The sequence below is a fragment of the Monodelphis domestica genome, chromosome 8 (genome assembly GCF_027887165.1).
Source record: "Monodelphis domestica isolate mMonDom1 chromosome 8, mMonDom1.pri, whole genome shotgun sequence".
NCBI lineage: Eukaryota > Metazoa > Chordata > Mammalia > Didelphimorphia > Didelphidae > Monodelphis > Monodelphis domestica.
In genome coordinates, this window is record NC_077234.1 from 59,895,414 (window position 1) to 59,909,098 (window position 13,685).

The 13,685-nt window shown below is 35.6% G+C and overlaps 1 long non-coding RNA gene across 1 annotated transcript in view; it reads left to right on the top strand.

The window, feature by feature from the left end:
- Positions 1–12,982, top strand: part of LOC107649899 (uncharacterized) — a 72,734-nt gene extending 59,752 nt beyond the window's left edge. The window contains exon 3 of the long non-coding RNA XR_008913966.1: positions 8,535–12,982. This is a non-coding gene — a long non-coding RNA (uncharacterized LOC107649899). The remainder of the gene's footprint in view (positions 1–8,534) is intronic.
- Positions 12,983–13,685: the final 703 nt, after the last annotated feature.

Consider the following 13,685-nt stretch of genomic DNA (forward strand, 5'->3'; position numbering starts at 1 on the left):
ACTAATTGAAACAAAAAACAATTCCGTAGTTTTCTGTTCTTTTCATCACCTGCCATCTCTAGGAAAAGAACAATATAAATATCAGTTACTGAACAAACAAGCTAATTACTAAGACTGGTAAAATGGCCTGATGCAGGCCATAAAGTTTGAATCTGAATTCTTCAGGATTGGACCTTAGAGGGCCAAATAATTACCATTTGAGGTTCACCGAATTCTGGCTGAATTCTCAACCAGGAGAATATTCAGCTGCTTATAGAATTCTAACAACTTATTTATCAGCACCAAATCCATGTCTATAGTTGCAATTAACATCTCCCCATTTGACTGAGAGGGGAAATGAGCCCACAGGAGATGTTCTGCATTTTGATTGTAAATAAACAAGGAAATAAATAAATGAACAGGAACAAAACACTCTGCCACTGTTTACAATGTCAGAAAATCTTTTACAGAAATTGTATTCTTTTTATTAGACCAATGAGGATTTGCTTCAGTTATGCTACATCAAAGAAATTACCTCATTGAAAACAATGACTATAGATAGAAGGATCACTTTTGGAGGAAATATTGCTTTATTTTAAGAATTCTACACAGAACTAAGGCTATAATTGGGCACACTGTTCTTTTCAGCAGAATGATAATTGTAGTTCTGTGGAGGTTAATGGACTCAGTGCTCCTTCAAAGGCTGAGGTTTACTCTGATTATAGGATCATAGATTTAGAGGTATAAGGATATAAGAGACTTTTGAAGTCATCTAGTTTAACCTCTTCATTATACAGGAGAAGAACAGAGGCCCAGAAAATTAAAATCACCTTCCCAGAGTCATGTAAGTAATAAAGAGAAGGGCTGGGACATAGATTCAAGTCTTCTAATTCCATGTCTAATATCTAATGGGCTTTCTATTCATAGTCATCCTTGAATTTGGGGACTCATGACCTTGAATGTTTAACTTTATCTTTGATGAAAACTGACTCTCCAGTTTTCTAATCTGCCCACATTTTCACCTAAGAACGAGTCTGAAGAATATTTTAATAAACATTCTTGAGGCTGTATTTGATGGGCAGCTAAGTGGTACAGCGGATAGAGTGCCTGGCCTTGAGGTCAAATCTGTCTTCAGATATTTACTAGCTTTTTGAGCCTGAGAAAGTTATTTAAATCTGTTTGCCTCAGTTTCCTAATGTGAGTTGGAGAAGGACTTGTCAAGCCACTGTGACATCTTTGCCAACAACACCTTAAATGGAGTTACAGAGAGTCAAACGTGAGTGAAAAATGACTTAACAACAGCTGTGTTTTAGAACTGTCATTGAAATAGGATTAAACTGGCTCCTGATGAAGGTTTGAAGGTGTAACCATGTATAATGTACAGAAGCTTTAATGTATGTCTAAAAGGGGCATCTCACAATTCCAAGCTGATTAATGTAACATAAAATGCTTTACAACTACTCAACTCTACAGAGAGGAACACCTCTTTGACTGAGTTGCTTAATTAATCAACCAAAAGTATCAGGTAGGCATGAATAATTTCTAGCTATCACTACTGAGTCAATAAAGCAAGTCCTTCATCAAATTTGGAAGAAATGAAGTGATTCCAGCCATTGGATGAAATCAGATGACTGCTGTGTTGGGACTTATTTCACCTTTGGGTCTATGTAGATCAGAGAAGGAAATTCCCGCAGAAGTGTTCCAGCATCTACTTTAAAGACCAAACTTCAGTAGTACCTTCAGAGAATCAGATTCTTTTGCTTATGCCAGTGGACATGAAATAAGAGGAAATTTCTTACGCCCTCCCACCCTATTGGTGATTACACTGTAGAGACTAGATAAATAACAATTAATGCATCCAGCCAGGAAATGAGAGAGTATGAGACATACTATGGAAAGGCAGCTGCAGTGATAATTATCTCCTCAGAGTAAAGAAAAGGAAAACTATGGATAAAGGCAATGATCCTCAGGTATTGACAAAAAAACCCCAACAACAACATACTCATATATTTAAGAACTGTTTCTTCAAAAATATTCATATTTGTATAAAAATTTTCATAGCTTCACTCTTTGTGGTAGCAAAAAATTGGAAAATGAGGGATTGTCCTTCAATTGGGGAATGGCTGAACAAATTGTGTATATGTTGGTGACGGAATACTATTGTACTATAAGGATTGATGATCTGGAGGAACTCCATGTGAACTTTGAGAACCTCAATGAACTGATGCAGAGTGAAATGATCAGAATCAGAAGAACATTGTACAAAGAAGGTAGAACACTGTGGAAACATCCAATGTGATGGACTTTACTGCTAGGAGCAATCAAATAATCCAGGACACCCTTGAAGGTCTTATGAAAAAAAACTGCTATTCACATTGAGGGAAAGAACTGTGGGAGTAGAAATGCAAAAGAAAAAACATAGGTTATCATTAGTATATGTAGGTATAAGATATGGGATTTTGTCTTTAAAATATTGCTTGATAGCAAAAATGAATAATATGGAAATGGGTATTGTGAATCTTAAAATTTCTCAGACTCTACCTTGGAACATTATCTTAAGGTTATGGTTAAGGTTATTCCCCATTTTAAACAATGGAGATACTTGGTCAGGAATGTTTTGGGAATTTTAACATTACTCCACCCATACTTAGGCATACTTTAGGGGAAGATAAAGTTGTAAACTCCTTACTGAACAATGAAAAAGTACTTAACCCATAATTATAGTGAGACAAAAGCCCTTAAGCTAGGTCTATTTTTATATCTAATACAAAAGGGTGCTAAGTACCTATGAAGGTCAAATTAATCACTAAAAGGTCAGGCAACTTGCAAAGGGAAAGCTTAGCAAAGAGGTGTGAAGTACTCAGAAGATATAATCTACCCAGAGAAGGTGAGAACTAAAAACTAAGAATGGGATGTCCTAGGAAAAGTATATACTGTGATTGGTAGATGTGAAAATTTAGGGGAGGTGACACAAGAGAAATTTCTCTTTTAAAGGAGCTGTCTGAACCAGTTCAAAGTAGTTTGATTTAGTTCAAGCTCTGAAAGCTGAATTGGAGGGTCTCTCTGAACACCGGAGGTTTGCTTGGAACAACTTTGTGGTGAGTGATTAAAGACTGACTAGTCTCACTTAAGGCTTAGGCTATGGCCTAGGCCTTTTCCTACTATTTCCTCTTACTCTTTCTCTCTCCCTTTATTTAATTCCTTCATTTGTATTAATTAAAATCTCCATAAAACCCAGCTGACTCGGGTATTTCATATTTGGGAATTTTTCCGATGGCGACCACTTATTTTTTGTTTAATTCAAGACACTAACATTATCTTTACAGTTTTGGAAATTCAAAGTCTTGAAACTACATTTTTACGGTCACAGTATCAAGTGATAAATTTATACAACCCAGTGGAATTGCTTGTCAGCTCTGGGAGGGGGGAGGGAAGAGGCGAGGGAAAGAAAATGAATCATGTAAACATGGAAAAAATATTTTAAAATAAACAAAATTAAAAACATTTATGACTACATATCACACTTGTAGTAGTTTTCACCTCTATCATCAGCTTTCTTCATCACTTTCTTAAATTTAGAAACCAGGGAAATCTTCAATAAAGCCCTGTTTTGTGATATTTCCCAATTTCAGCATGTAACTACTCCCATGGAAAATTTAACAATTTGCTCACAAGAATAAGTGAAACTGGCTCCACCACACCCCTGGCTATTTCAAGTATTTTCATGAGAACTCCAAAAAGTGGGGGAAAGGTTGTTGATATACTTTGCTACATGTTCTAAGTCTGAACCATTTTCCCTCACCAGTGTGTGTGTGTGTGTGTGTGTGTGTGTGTGTGTGTGTGTGTGTGTGAAAGTGCATCCAATATTTTTAGGGAGATTTTTTTAAACAACTATTTTTATTATACCATATTAGTGAATTCTCCCATCTGAAAACTAACTCTGACTAGCAATCAATGGAGAAGACTTGAGATGGGAGCTTCTGAACAATATTGTTAAAAATCACCAAAAACCAATCAAACTTGACTGTAGAACCCTGAGAGAAGTAATTAATGGAAAACCAGTTGTAAAAGACAAGAAGCATCAAGGGAAAATTTATATAATCTCACTTTTCCCTCTCTTTTATTTCTATCTCCATCTCTCTCTTCATTGTCTATCCATTTTTCTCCCTCTTTCTCAGTGTCTATCTCTCTGTTTCTTTCTCTATGAGATTCTCTCCTTATCTCTTCATCTGTCTCCCTCTCTGTTTCTCTTTGTTTCTCTCTGTCTCTCCCTCCCTCTATCTCATTCCATGTGTCCATGTTTATTTCTTTTAATTTCTCTGTCTCTATCTCTGTCTTGCTAATAGGTAGATAGATTGGGATATACATAGAAAAAACCATCTTAATAAAGAAACACATACATATCTATCTTTGAATATCGAGTTGCTTACAATTCTTCTCCACAAAGCTTTCTCAATCTCTCATAATATGTTGTTATAGTTTTATCCTATGTATTTAATAATATTTTAATAAAGTATATTATTCTAATTTTATGAGGTGGTATTAATGAATACAATATAAATTATAGTCTTTTATAAAAGATATACTTATAATGTTTCATAATCCATTGTTAATATATATTAATTACATGTTATATTTTTATATTTTATATATGTTATATTAATATATTTTGTTAATAATTTAATTTATATTTAATAATTAACATAACTATAACAATATATTTATATTAATATATTTCACATATTAATTATATATTATATGCAAATTGATATCAATATATACTGATATGTTTTATACATAATCATATTAATAGATACTACAGATAATTACTTATATAATTATAAAACTTAATATATATTACTTGTGAGCATGTTTATTAGAAGGTTTTCAATGCAATTAACAGATCTATGGAGAATTGTAAGAAACACAGGAACAAGAATCTTCCAAGATGACAAAGCACAAAAGAGTTAGAATAAGCATCATTGGAAGGCAGACCTGAACAGACAGGAATCACAGATCAGTTAATAAATAAATATTATATATATATATATATATATATATATATTACCTCTGCTGCATTGTCAATTTCTTTAGTTGAAGAGGGAAAATGCCATATTCATTTATGTAGCCTTCCTACCATTTCAGAACCTAACACAATGTCCTAAATACATAAGCTCATTTCTTCAGATCCTGCATGGTTCATATAAGTATATCAGCATGTAAACCATCTATGTGATACATGAGAATATGTAAACTTGTTTGTCTCTATCTCTCTTTATCTATCTAATATATAAGCGAAGTTGGGCATAAATGAAAAGTCTCAGTGGCACTATGGCAAGTCTCTCCATCTCTCTTCCTCCATTTTCATTGCTACGAGTATTTTCATGAAACCATCATCACCATTGCTTAGCGCCTTGTCCTCTCTTCTGTGATTTCCTTTGCTGCAGTCACAGTTGGATTCTATGGGTGACTGAGAAGTGAAAAAATACAGCTTCCATTGGGCGCAGGAGCAGATGGGACCTTTAAGAAACAAAGATTTTCATTTGATGTTCATATACAATGTCATCAAAGTTACGGGAGAACTGGAGAGGGTGAAGAGCTTTTCCAAATGAATCAGTTGCGCTGGGATGACGTAACTGCATAAAGACAGACACTCATTGAAATCCTATTTTTTCCTCGTTTATATATTATGTAAGGGAATCCAACTTCTGTGGGAATGCATACCTCAGAGATATGTTATTTTTTTTCTTCAAAATGCATACGTAACATATTAAGGATACTCTGAAGAAGGGACCCTGAAGAAAGGAAGAGCAAAGAAAGTCTCTTTCAAGGAGTTTGTTCAGTGTCTATATGAAATGTAGATAACTGGAAGCTGTGATTGTTGGTGACACGTTAAAACTCTATATCATTACTATCATTTTTTTTGTCTTTTTCTATATTTACTCTTTCTCTTCCCTTTCTTTCTCTCTATGGAGAAGCTGTAAAACAAATGGATGGTTAAAAAAAGCCAAGGTAGACTTTAATTCTATCTTTGATATAGATGACAAGTTAACATGGCCAAATCATTTGCTTTCTTTGGACTCATCTGTAAAGTGAACATTGTAAAGCAATTCATAAGGGATTTGTGGGAAACCTAATGAGATTATTTATGTGAACCACTTTTAAAACCTTAAAGTGGGGTGTAAATTATCACCTATTCTTACTTTTCTTTTGCTACCTTTATTCACTTCCTTCTCTCCCTTCCTCTCCTTTTTCTTTTCTCTCCAGCTAATTCTAACTCAGAAGATGACAGTGACATCTAGAAACATTTCCAGAGCATAAGGAGATCAGTGCTATCAGATGATGGTAGTCATACTATCAATTAATGAACAATTGTTTAAGTGGATATCAGACATTGAACAATTTGTGGTACATGATAGTTTGGGAATGTCATTGTGCTATAAGAAAAAATGATGGAGGATGTGAAAACACAAAAATTAAACAGTTAAGATTCTGTGAGGGGAGACACACTCTGTGTCTAGGACATAAAAGTATTTATTGCGGTAAAAAGAGCACTGAGCTGGACTTTGTGTCACAGACAGACTCATATACCAATTCCACTCTTTATTAGATGCCTCCCTAATCCTCTCTAATTTCTTCCTCACCAATAAAATATAAATGACAATGCCTATTTTCACTACTAAAAGGGCTGTAAAAAAGCAATTGATATATGTGTGAAAGCTTTCTACAAATTTCAGAGCTCTCTACAAAGGTGAATATTTTCTTTTTAAAATTTCCAATAAAAATAATTTTCTTTTTAAAAATGTAGAGGACTGAATTAAATTATAAGAATATAAATCATTCCCCAGGTGATAAATGGTCACAAAATATAAACAGGCATTTTTCACAAGAAGAAATCAAAGCTATATCTCTATTTTCAGCAGAGAGGTGAGCACTACAGTGGAATGCTGTTGTATATATTATCAGAAGTGGTCATTGTATTACTTAGTGCTGAACTATTTGCCATAGTTTCAAGATAGAGGTCATTTAATCATGGTACTGAGGTCTGAGTGTGTATCCAGAAATGAGAATGATATAAAAATTAAGAGCATAAATTAAGTAGTTCAGAGATAGAGATTTCTCAGTTTCCTTTACAACACTGTGGCTTTTTTGTATCAATAGTTAAAAAAATATCATTGTAACAACTTCTTTTCACCAAGGACCAGATTATATTCCAAATCAAAATACTGAGTTTTGTTCTTTTCTAAGTATATATTTCTAAGTTCTATAATCACTAAGTAAATCTGATCAATATTTTGTATTGTATTTTATTTGTATTGTAATATTTGTATTGTAATTTAAATATTTAGTGGGTTCAGATCAAAAGAGATTAAGTTAAGAATTTCTAAAAATAATTTGCTGAACTTGTATCACTCCACCAATAATTTTTCCTTTTAAATTATACTTTCATCATCTGTTAGAGTTATAGTTAATTGCATCCTGGTGGTATTTGAATATGTAGTTAATTATGAAGGTGCTAGCCTTGTAATGGCTTCAAGGATGTTTTGATCATTGAAATACATTTCGTTACTTAATCATTAACTTTGAGGTGTTTGATTCTAGCACTGAGCATTGTGGCATAAATGTGTTCTACACCAACATGCCAATCAATAGTTTCATCTTGAATGTTTTGATTTTGCAATGGCATGTCTAGCAGCCCTAGTCTTTCTAGCTGCTCACAGTTCTTTGGGGTCTTAAGTTCAAAAGCACAAAGAACTTTGACCACTTCTTTTTTTGCAATGAGCTAACAGAGAAGGGAAAAAAGATCAGTCTATATCAAGTCAACAACCCTCCTAAGAGACTTACACAGTTTTTATTTAACTCTTTTATGGTGAACACATGAGGGTGCAGTTCTCTTGCCTGCCTGACCCCTAAAAAGTTTCTGGGCATGAATTGGTACATCCTATAAAATCTCCCCAAAATGAAGTACTGATGCTGGTTGTAGTTGGCCAAAGTAAAGAAAGACCAATTATTAGATAAATAATTTAGTAGAAAAAAATCATAATAGAAATATCTACTTCCTTGGTAAAAAAATAGCGAGTGAGGATCAGTGTTTAAAAATCATGCATTGTTCCTTGCTTTAAGAGAACTGTTCTGTAACCATAATAGGTTATTTCAAATTGTGAAATATAGATTCAAATAGCAAGAACATGCTCATAGCCAAAGAAGTATCTTTTTCTTTTTTAACTCTTACCTTCTGCCTTAGAATCAATACTGTGTATTAGTTCCAAGGCAGAAGAGTGGGAAGGGCTAGGCAATAGGGATTAAGTGACTTGCTCAAGATCACACATCTGGAAAGTGTCTGAGGTCAGATTTGAACCTAGGACCTCCCATCTCTGAGCCTAGCTCTCTATCCACTGATCCACCCAGCTGCCCCTGAGAAGTGTCTTTATAGTCAAGAAGACCTGTATTCAAGTTTCTCTTAGGACACATACTGTCTATATGATCTCGGAGAGATAATTATTTCTTTTAGTGATTCCTTCTCTCCCTTCCTCTCCTTTTTCTTTTCTCTCCAGCTAATTCTAACTCAGAAGATGCCAGTGACATCTAGAAACATTTCCAGTGCATAAGGAGATCAGTGCTGTCAGATGATGGTAGTCATCCTATCAATCAATCAACAAGTATTTATTAAGTGGATATCAGATATTGAACAATTTGCGGTATATGATTGTTTTGGAATGTTATTGTGCTATAAGAAAAAATGATGGAGGATGTGAAAACACAAAAATTAAACAAGTTTAGATCCCACGAGGGGAGACAAACTCTGTGTCTAGGACATAAAAGTATTTATTGCGGTAAAAAGAGCACTGAGCTGGACTTTGTGTCACAGACAGACTCATATACCAATTCCACTCTTTATTAGATGCCTCCCTAATCCTCTCTAATTTCTTCCTCATCAGTAAAATATAAATGACAGTGCCTATTTTCGCTACTATAGGAACTATAAAAAGCAATTGATATATGTGTGAAAGCTTTCTACAAGTTGCAGAGCTCTCTACAAAGGTGAATATTTTCTTTTAAATTTTCCAATAGAAAAATAATTCATCTTTCAAAACTGTAGAGGACTGAATTAAATTATAAGAATATAAGTCATTCCCCAGTTGATAAATGGTCACAAAATATAAACAGGCATTTTTCACAAGAAGAAATCAAAACTGAAAAGGCACAAATCTGCAATGACAGAGAAAATTCCTCACTCAGACTTCCTTATGTCATTGAAATCACAGGGTCAGCTCAAAACCAAAACAACAACAAAACACAATATAAGTCTATTAGAGTTGTAATAGATGACCAGAATGGGGTCACCTATTGTTTTCTTTGGGGACTAGAGAGTGAGAGAGGTGTGACAGAGCCAGAAGATGGAGAGAGAAGATAGATTGATCCTCCCCTCTCCTCCCCCTAGGGAAAACAACACAAATTGTCTTTTAGAGGGACAGAATATGTCCCTTCAGAGACTGGGTTGAGTATAAAGGTTAAGGACTGAAGCTGACTCTCCCACCTTGAGGAGAAAGTATGGCTTTCCTTCCCAAGCTTCAGTTCCCTTCCTTGCTGATATGAGGCAGGCAAACTTGGTCTAAGAGGAATAATTCTTTTATTCTAAAGGGACACACAAAACAGGGAGAGTGGGGTTGTTGGATAAGGAAAGTGGGAAATGGGAAATCCCTATGAGTTAACAACTGACCTCCTCCCCAAATCCTGAGGGCTCAGGCTATCTGCCTGACCCTCCTTGGTCAGTTGTGAGATTTATCCTTCCTTCTATCTAACCTAATTGTGGCTTGAAGTTCAAAGGACAGATGTTAGGGAATAGAGAGAATTCTTCTTTGGGTGAATGGCTTTCTAAAAAAGTCTCATCCGCTCTTTTAACTTCAGCTGGATCCAAGGGGGTTTGGGTTCACTGAGAGGTGGTCAATGCTCAGAAAGGTCTGTCTCAGAGCTTTCCCTTAGACCAACCACTCCAGGAGAGCTGCCAAAGAGAAGTGAGGTGATCTGGCAGTTTTCTCCTCAACTCTTCCGTGTTCCTTCCTGGAATTCTCCATCTTCCTTGCCCTTCCCCTGCTTGGGTTGCACTTCTTCCATGCTGGATCTTATTTCTCTCTTGCAGATTGAATCATGTGTTAGAGATTAATGGAATATTTGACTACTTTGATGTATTCTGCATCTAAGTCCTCAGGGAATTTGCAGCAGAGCTCCCTTGTTCTTCCTCCTGTGAAAGCACTCAGTTCAGTAATCCTTTTTGTGGGAGCACATTTAGAAATAATAGCCCCAAATCCCAGGTCTCCCTGCTTTTATAATAATAATAATAATGATAATTCACATTTGCATGGAGATCTAAATAAGCCAAACTCTTTCTCTACGACATCCTTTTGAAGTAGATTGAACAAGTAACTCCTGGTATCTCTATTTATGGGTTTATTTCTCTTTCATGATGCTGGATGGATCATGTCACTATGGATATCACCACCACCAATGTCATTGTCATGAGTATCTTCATAATTATGATGGTTATTATTTTTGTTCCTGTCCTATATTAATAGTTAATTTATAGTCATGGTGCCTGCTGAACAAAGGCATCTACTTAGCCAGTCAATACATAGTGTTTTCCTCCATGATGGAGGGTCATGCTGCTGATAAGGCACTCTACTGGAAATAGCAGTGGGTCTGTAAAGACCAACCAATGATCATATTTTGTCCTTGCATAAGACTTTTGTCTCAGTCACTGTAACTGCAACCTCTAGAAACTTCTGCAGTTTGTAATTTTGAATTTTTTTTTATTTAGAAGTTAGCCCTGAATCCATTGACAAAAAGAGTTCTCCCCATTCCAAATGGCCACACCAAATGCTGGACTTTAAGAGCCACAGACTTGGAGTTGAAGTTCTGGGTTCAAATACATGCTCTGTTGCTTATTAGCTGTGAGATTATATGAAAAATCATTTCCTATTTCTCACCTCAGCTTCCTCAATTTTATTTGAAAATTTTTATTTAATTAATTAACTTAGAATATTTTCCCATGGTTACATGATTCATGTTCTTTCCCTTCTCCCCCTTTCTCCCCCTCCTATAGCCAATGATCAATTCCACTGGGTTTTACATGTGCCATTGATCAAGACCCATTTCCACTTTATTAATATTTACATTAGGCTTCCTCATCTTTAAAATGTAGGTCACAATTGTTATGTTCCCTATTACTTAGGTTTGTGGCGCATAATGTGCTTTTCAAGTAGCAGGCACTCTATCATTGCATTAAAAAAACAAACAAACTCTTACTTCCATCCTAGAATCAATACTATGTATTAGTTCCAAGGAAGAAGAGAGGTAAGGGCTAGGCAATGGGGGCTAAGTGAATTGCCCAGGGTCACACAGCTAGGAATATCATTGTGTTTTATCAAATGGGAGAGGAATAGTTGAGGACTAGAAGAATCTCTGAACTTGGAGTTAGGAGATCTGAGTTTAAGCTATAAGTTTAATTTAGTCATTAAATATGTGATTATGGGGAAATTGCTTGCCCTTTCTAGCCTTGGTTTCCTTATCTGCAAAATGGTTGTTACATTGAATGTAGTGGCTACATCCTAGACTTGCTACAGGAAAAGTACTTTGTAGAGAAGTGGGGATGATATGGCAGAAAGAGAACTGTCTTGGGAGCCACAATACCTGGAGTCAAATCTGGCCTCTTCTACTACCTGAAAGCTTTGGGAACCTCATTCAGTCTCCATGACTCTCAGATTTTTCAAAACTAAAATGAGAGGGAATTCTCCTAGACAACCTTGGAGGTCCCTTCCACCCAAACTTCAACAGATCCCATATTACATAGATAAACTAATATGATTTGATGGTGTTATTTTCCACATCACTATATGATACCATCTCTTGGCTTGTTTCTTTTTTGAGGGGATGGTGGGGAAGACAATCAACTCCTATATGTGCCATATGTGAATCTAGTTTGGCTTTGTGTGTGTTTTTAACCCTCCTGAGGAATCCTAGGCTCTAGGGGTACTGCATGTCTATCTATAATGCTCATGTGGTTGTGCTGGAAGAGAGTGAGAAGAAAGCACCCTTGTGGAGGCAGCTTCATCAGTCATATCCATATCAGCCCTATGGACTAGTATATCACAGGTGGTCTTTTTAAAGCAAAAGAAGGAGCTCTGCCTTTCACTCTCCCTTCAGAAAATAACAGCCCTTACCGTCTTCTCCGCATGCTCTGGCAATGTCCCTGGCGATTACACAGTAAACACTAAGAATAGAAAGTGTGGGTAAGGTCTATGGCAGCTCATCATTCTCCCAGATTAGTATTTTGAGCATTTTCATAAATGATTGATAAAAACTTCACTTAAAATAAACTGTAAGGATTTGACTGTATTCCCATATGACGTCCTCAGAGTCATGGAGAGAAGTACACATGTTTTCTTCCCCCTTCCCTTCCCTTTCCCTTTTGTGATCATAAAGGGCCTCATGTTGGCTTAGAACTAATTGCTTGGAAATCCAAGGAGGTTTCTGACTTTGTCTGAAACTCATGTTACATAGGATTTCCTAGTGCCTTAGTAGGTGTCCCCCAGAATAGTTTTAATTAATTCAACATTTTTTCAATTGGGATATTTGATGGCAGACATATCCCTCTCCATTGCTTGTACCATCTTTTCTAGATGATCACTGAAATAAAAATGGAAACTAAACTTTTTTTTTTGCACTAGGAGTCCTATTGATAGTATTGCTGAAACAGCAATGAGAGGAGATATTGTAAGAAAAAGCACTGAGTTGCAGAAAGGAAAAAAATGGTCAAAGTTCTATCATAAACATGAATTCTATGTGTCAAGATCTGCTCCACAGTTTCTCTGACTTCTATCACCTTTCTGCATTGCTGTCACCCTATTTAAAACTTCTAATATCTCTTTTCAGGAAAATCACAATGGCCTACTTCTTGGCTTCTTTTTCTCATTATCCATCTCAATCAATCAATTGATCAATAATTATCAAGCATCTATTATGTACTATATGATATATATATTATATATTATTATTTTATATACTATGCTAAGTGCTGGGAATACAAAAACAAGCAAAAAATGTTCAATCCCTCATGGATGTTCCCATGTAGCTTCTCCCCCAAATTACTCCAGATAGTGTTTATTACTCTCTCCAACAACATTCAGTGAGTGCCAAAAATCTATAAAATAAATTTAAGCAGCATTTAAGGCTTTCAATAATCTGGTTTCCACTTTTCCCAACTTACTTTGTAATATTATCTCCTTAACCCAGTGTGTCCTATAGCCAAATAGGACTAACTGGTCTTCTTTTATCTTTATCTACTTTCCCGTTTCTATGTGTTTCCCCGAGTCACTCCCTTCTTTATCCCATTGTCAAGAATGCAAATTGATCGGACTCTAATAAATGAGATTTCATCTTATTTTGCCAAGAACCAGGCCATTCTATTACTTTCCAGAGAGCTTCAAACCATGCTGCTGGATGGGTACTCATTTTCATTTCCTTTTCAATTCTACTCTCTGTCTGTCTGTCTCTGTCTCTGTCTGTCTGTCTTTCTCTCTTTCTCTGTCTCTCTCAATCTCTTGCTCTCTCTCTCAATATCTATCTTTATCTGTCTCTTTCTCTTTCTCTAACTCTGTCTTTCTCTCTCTCAATCCCTCTCTCTCTCAATCTCTTTCCATATATTTATG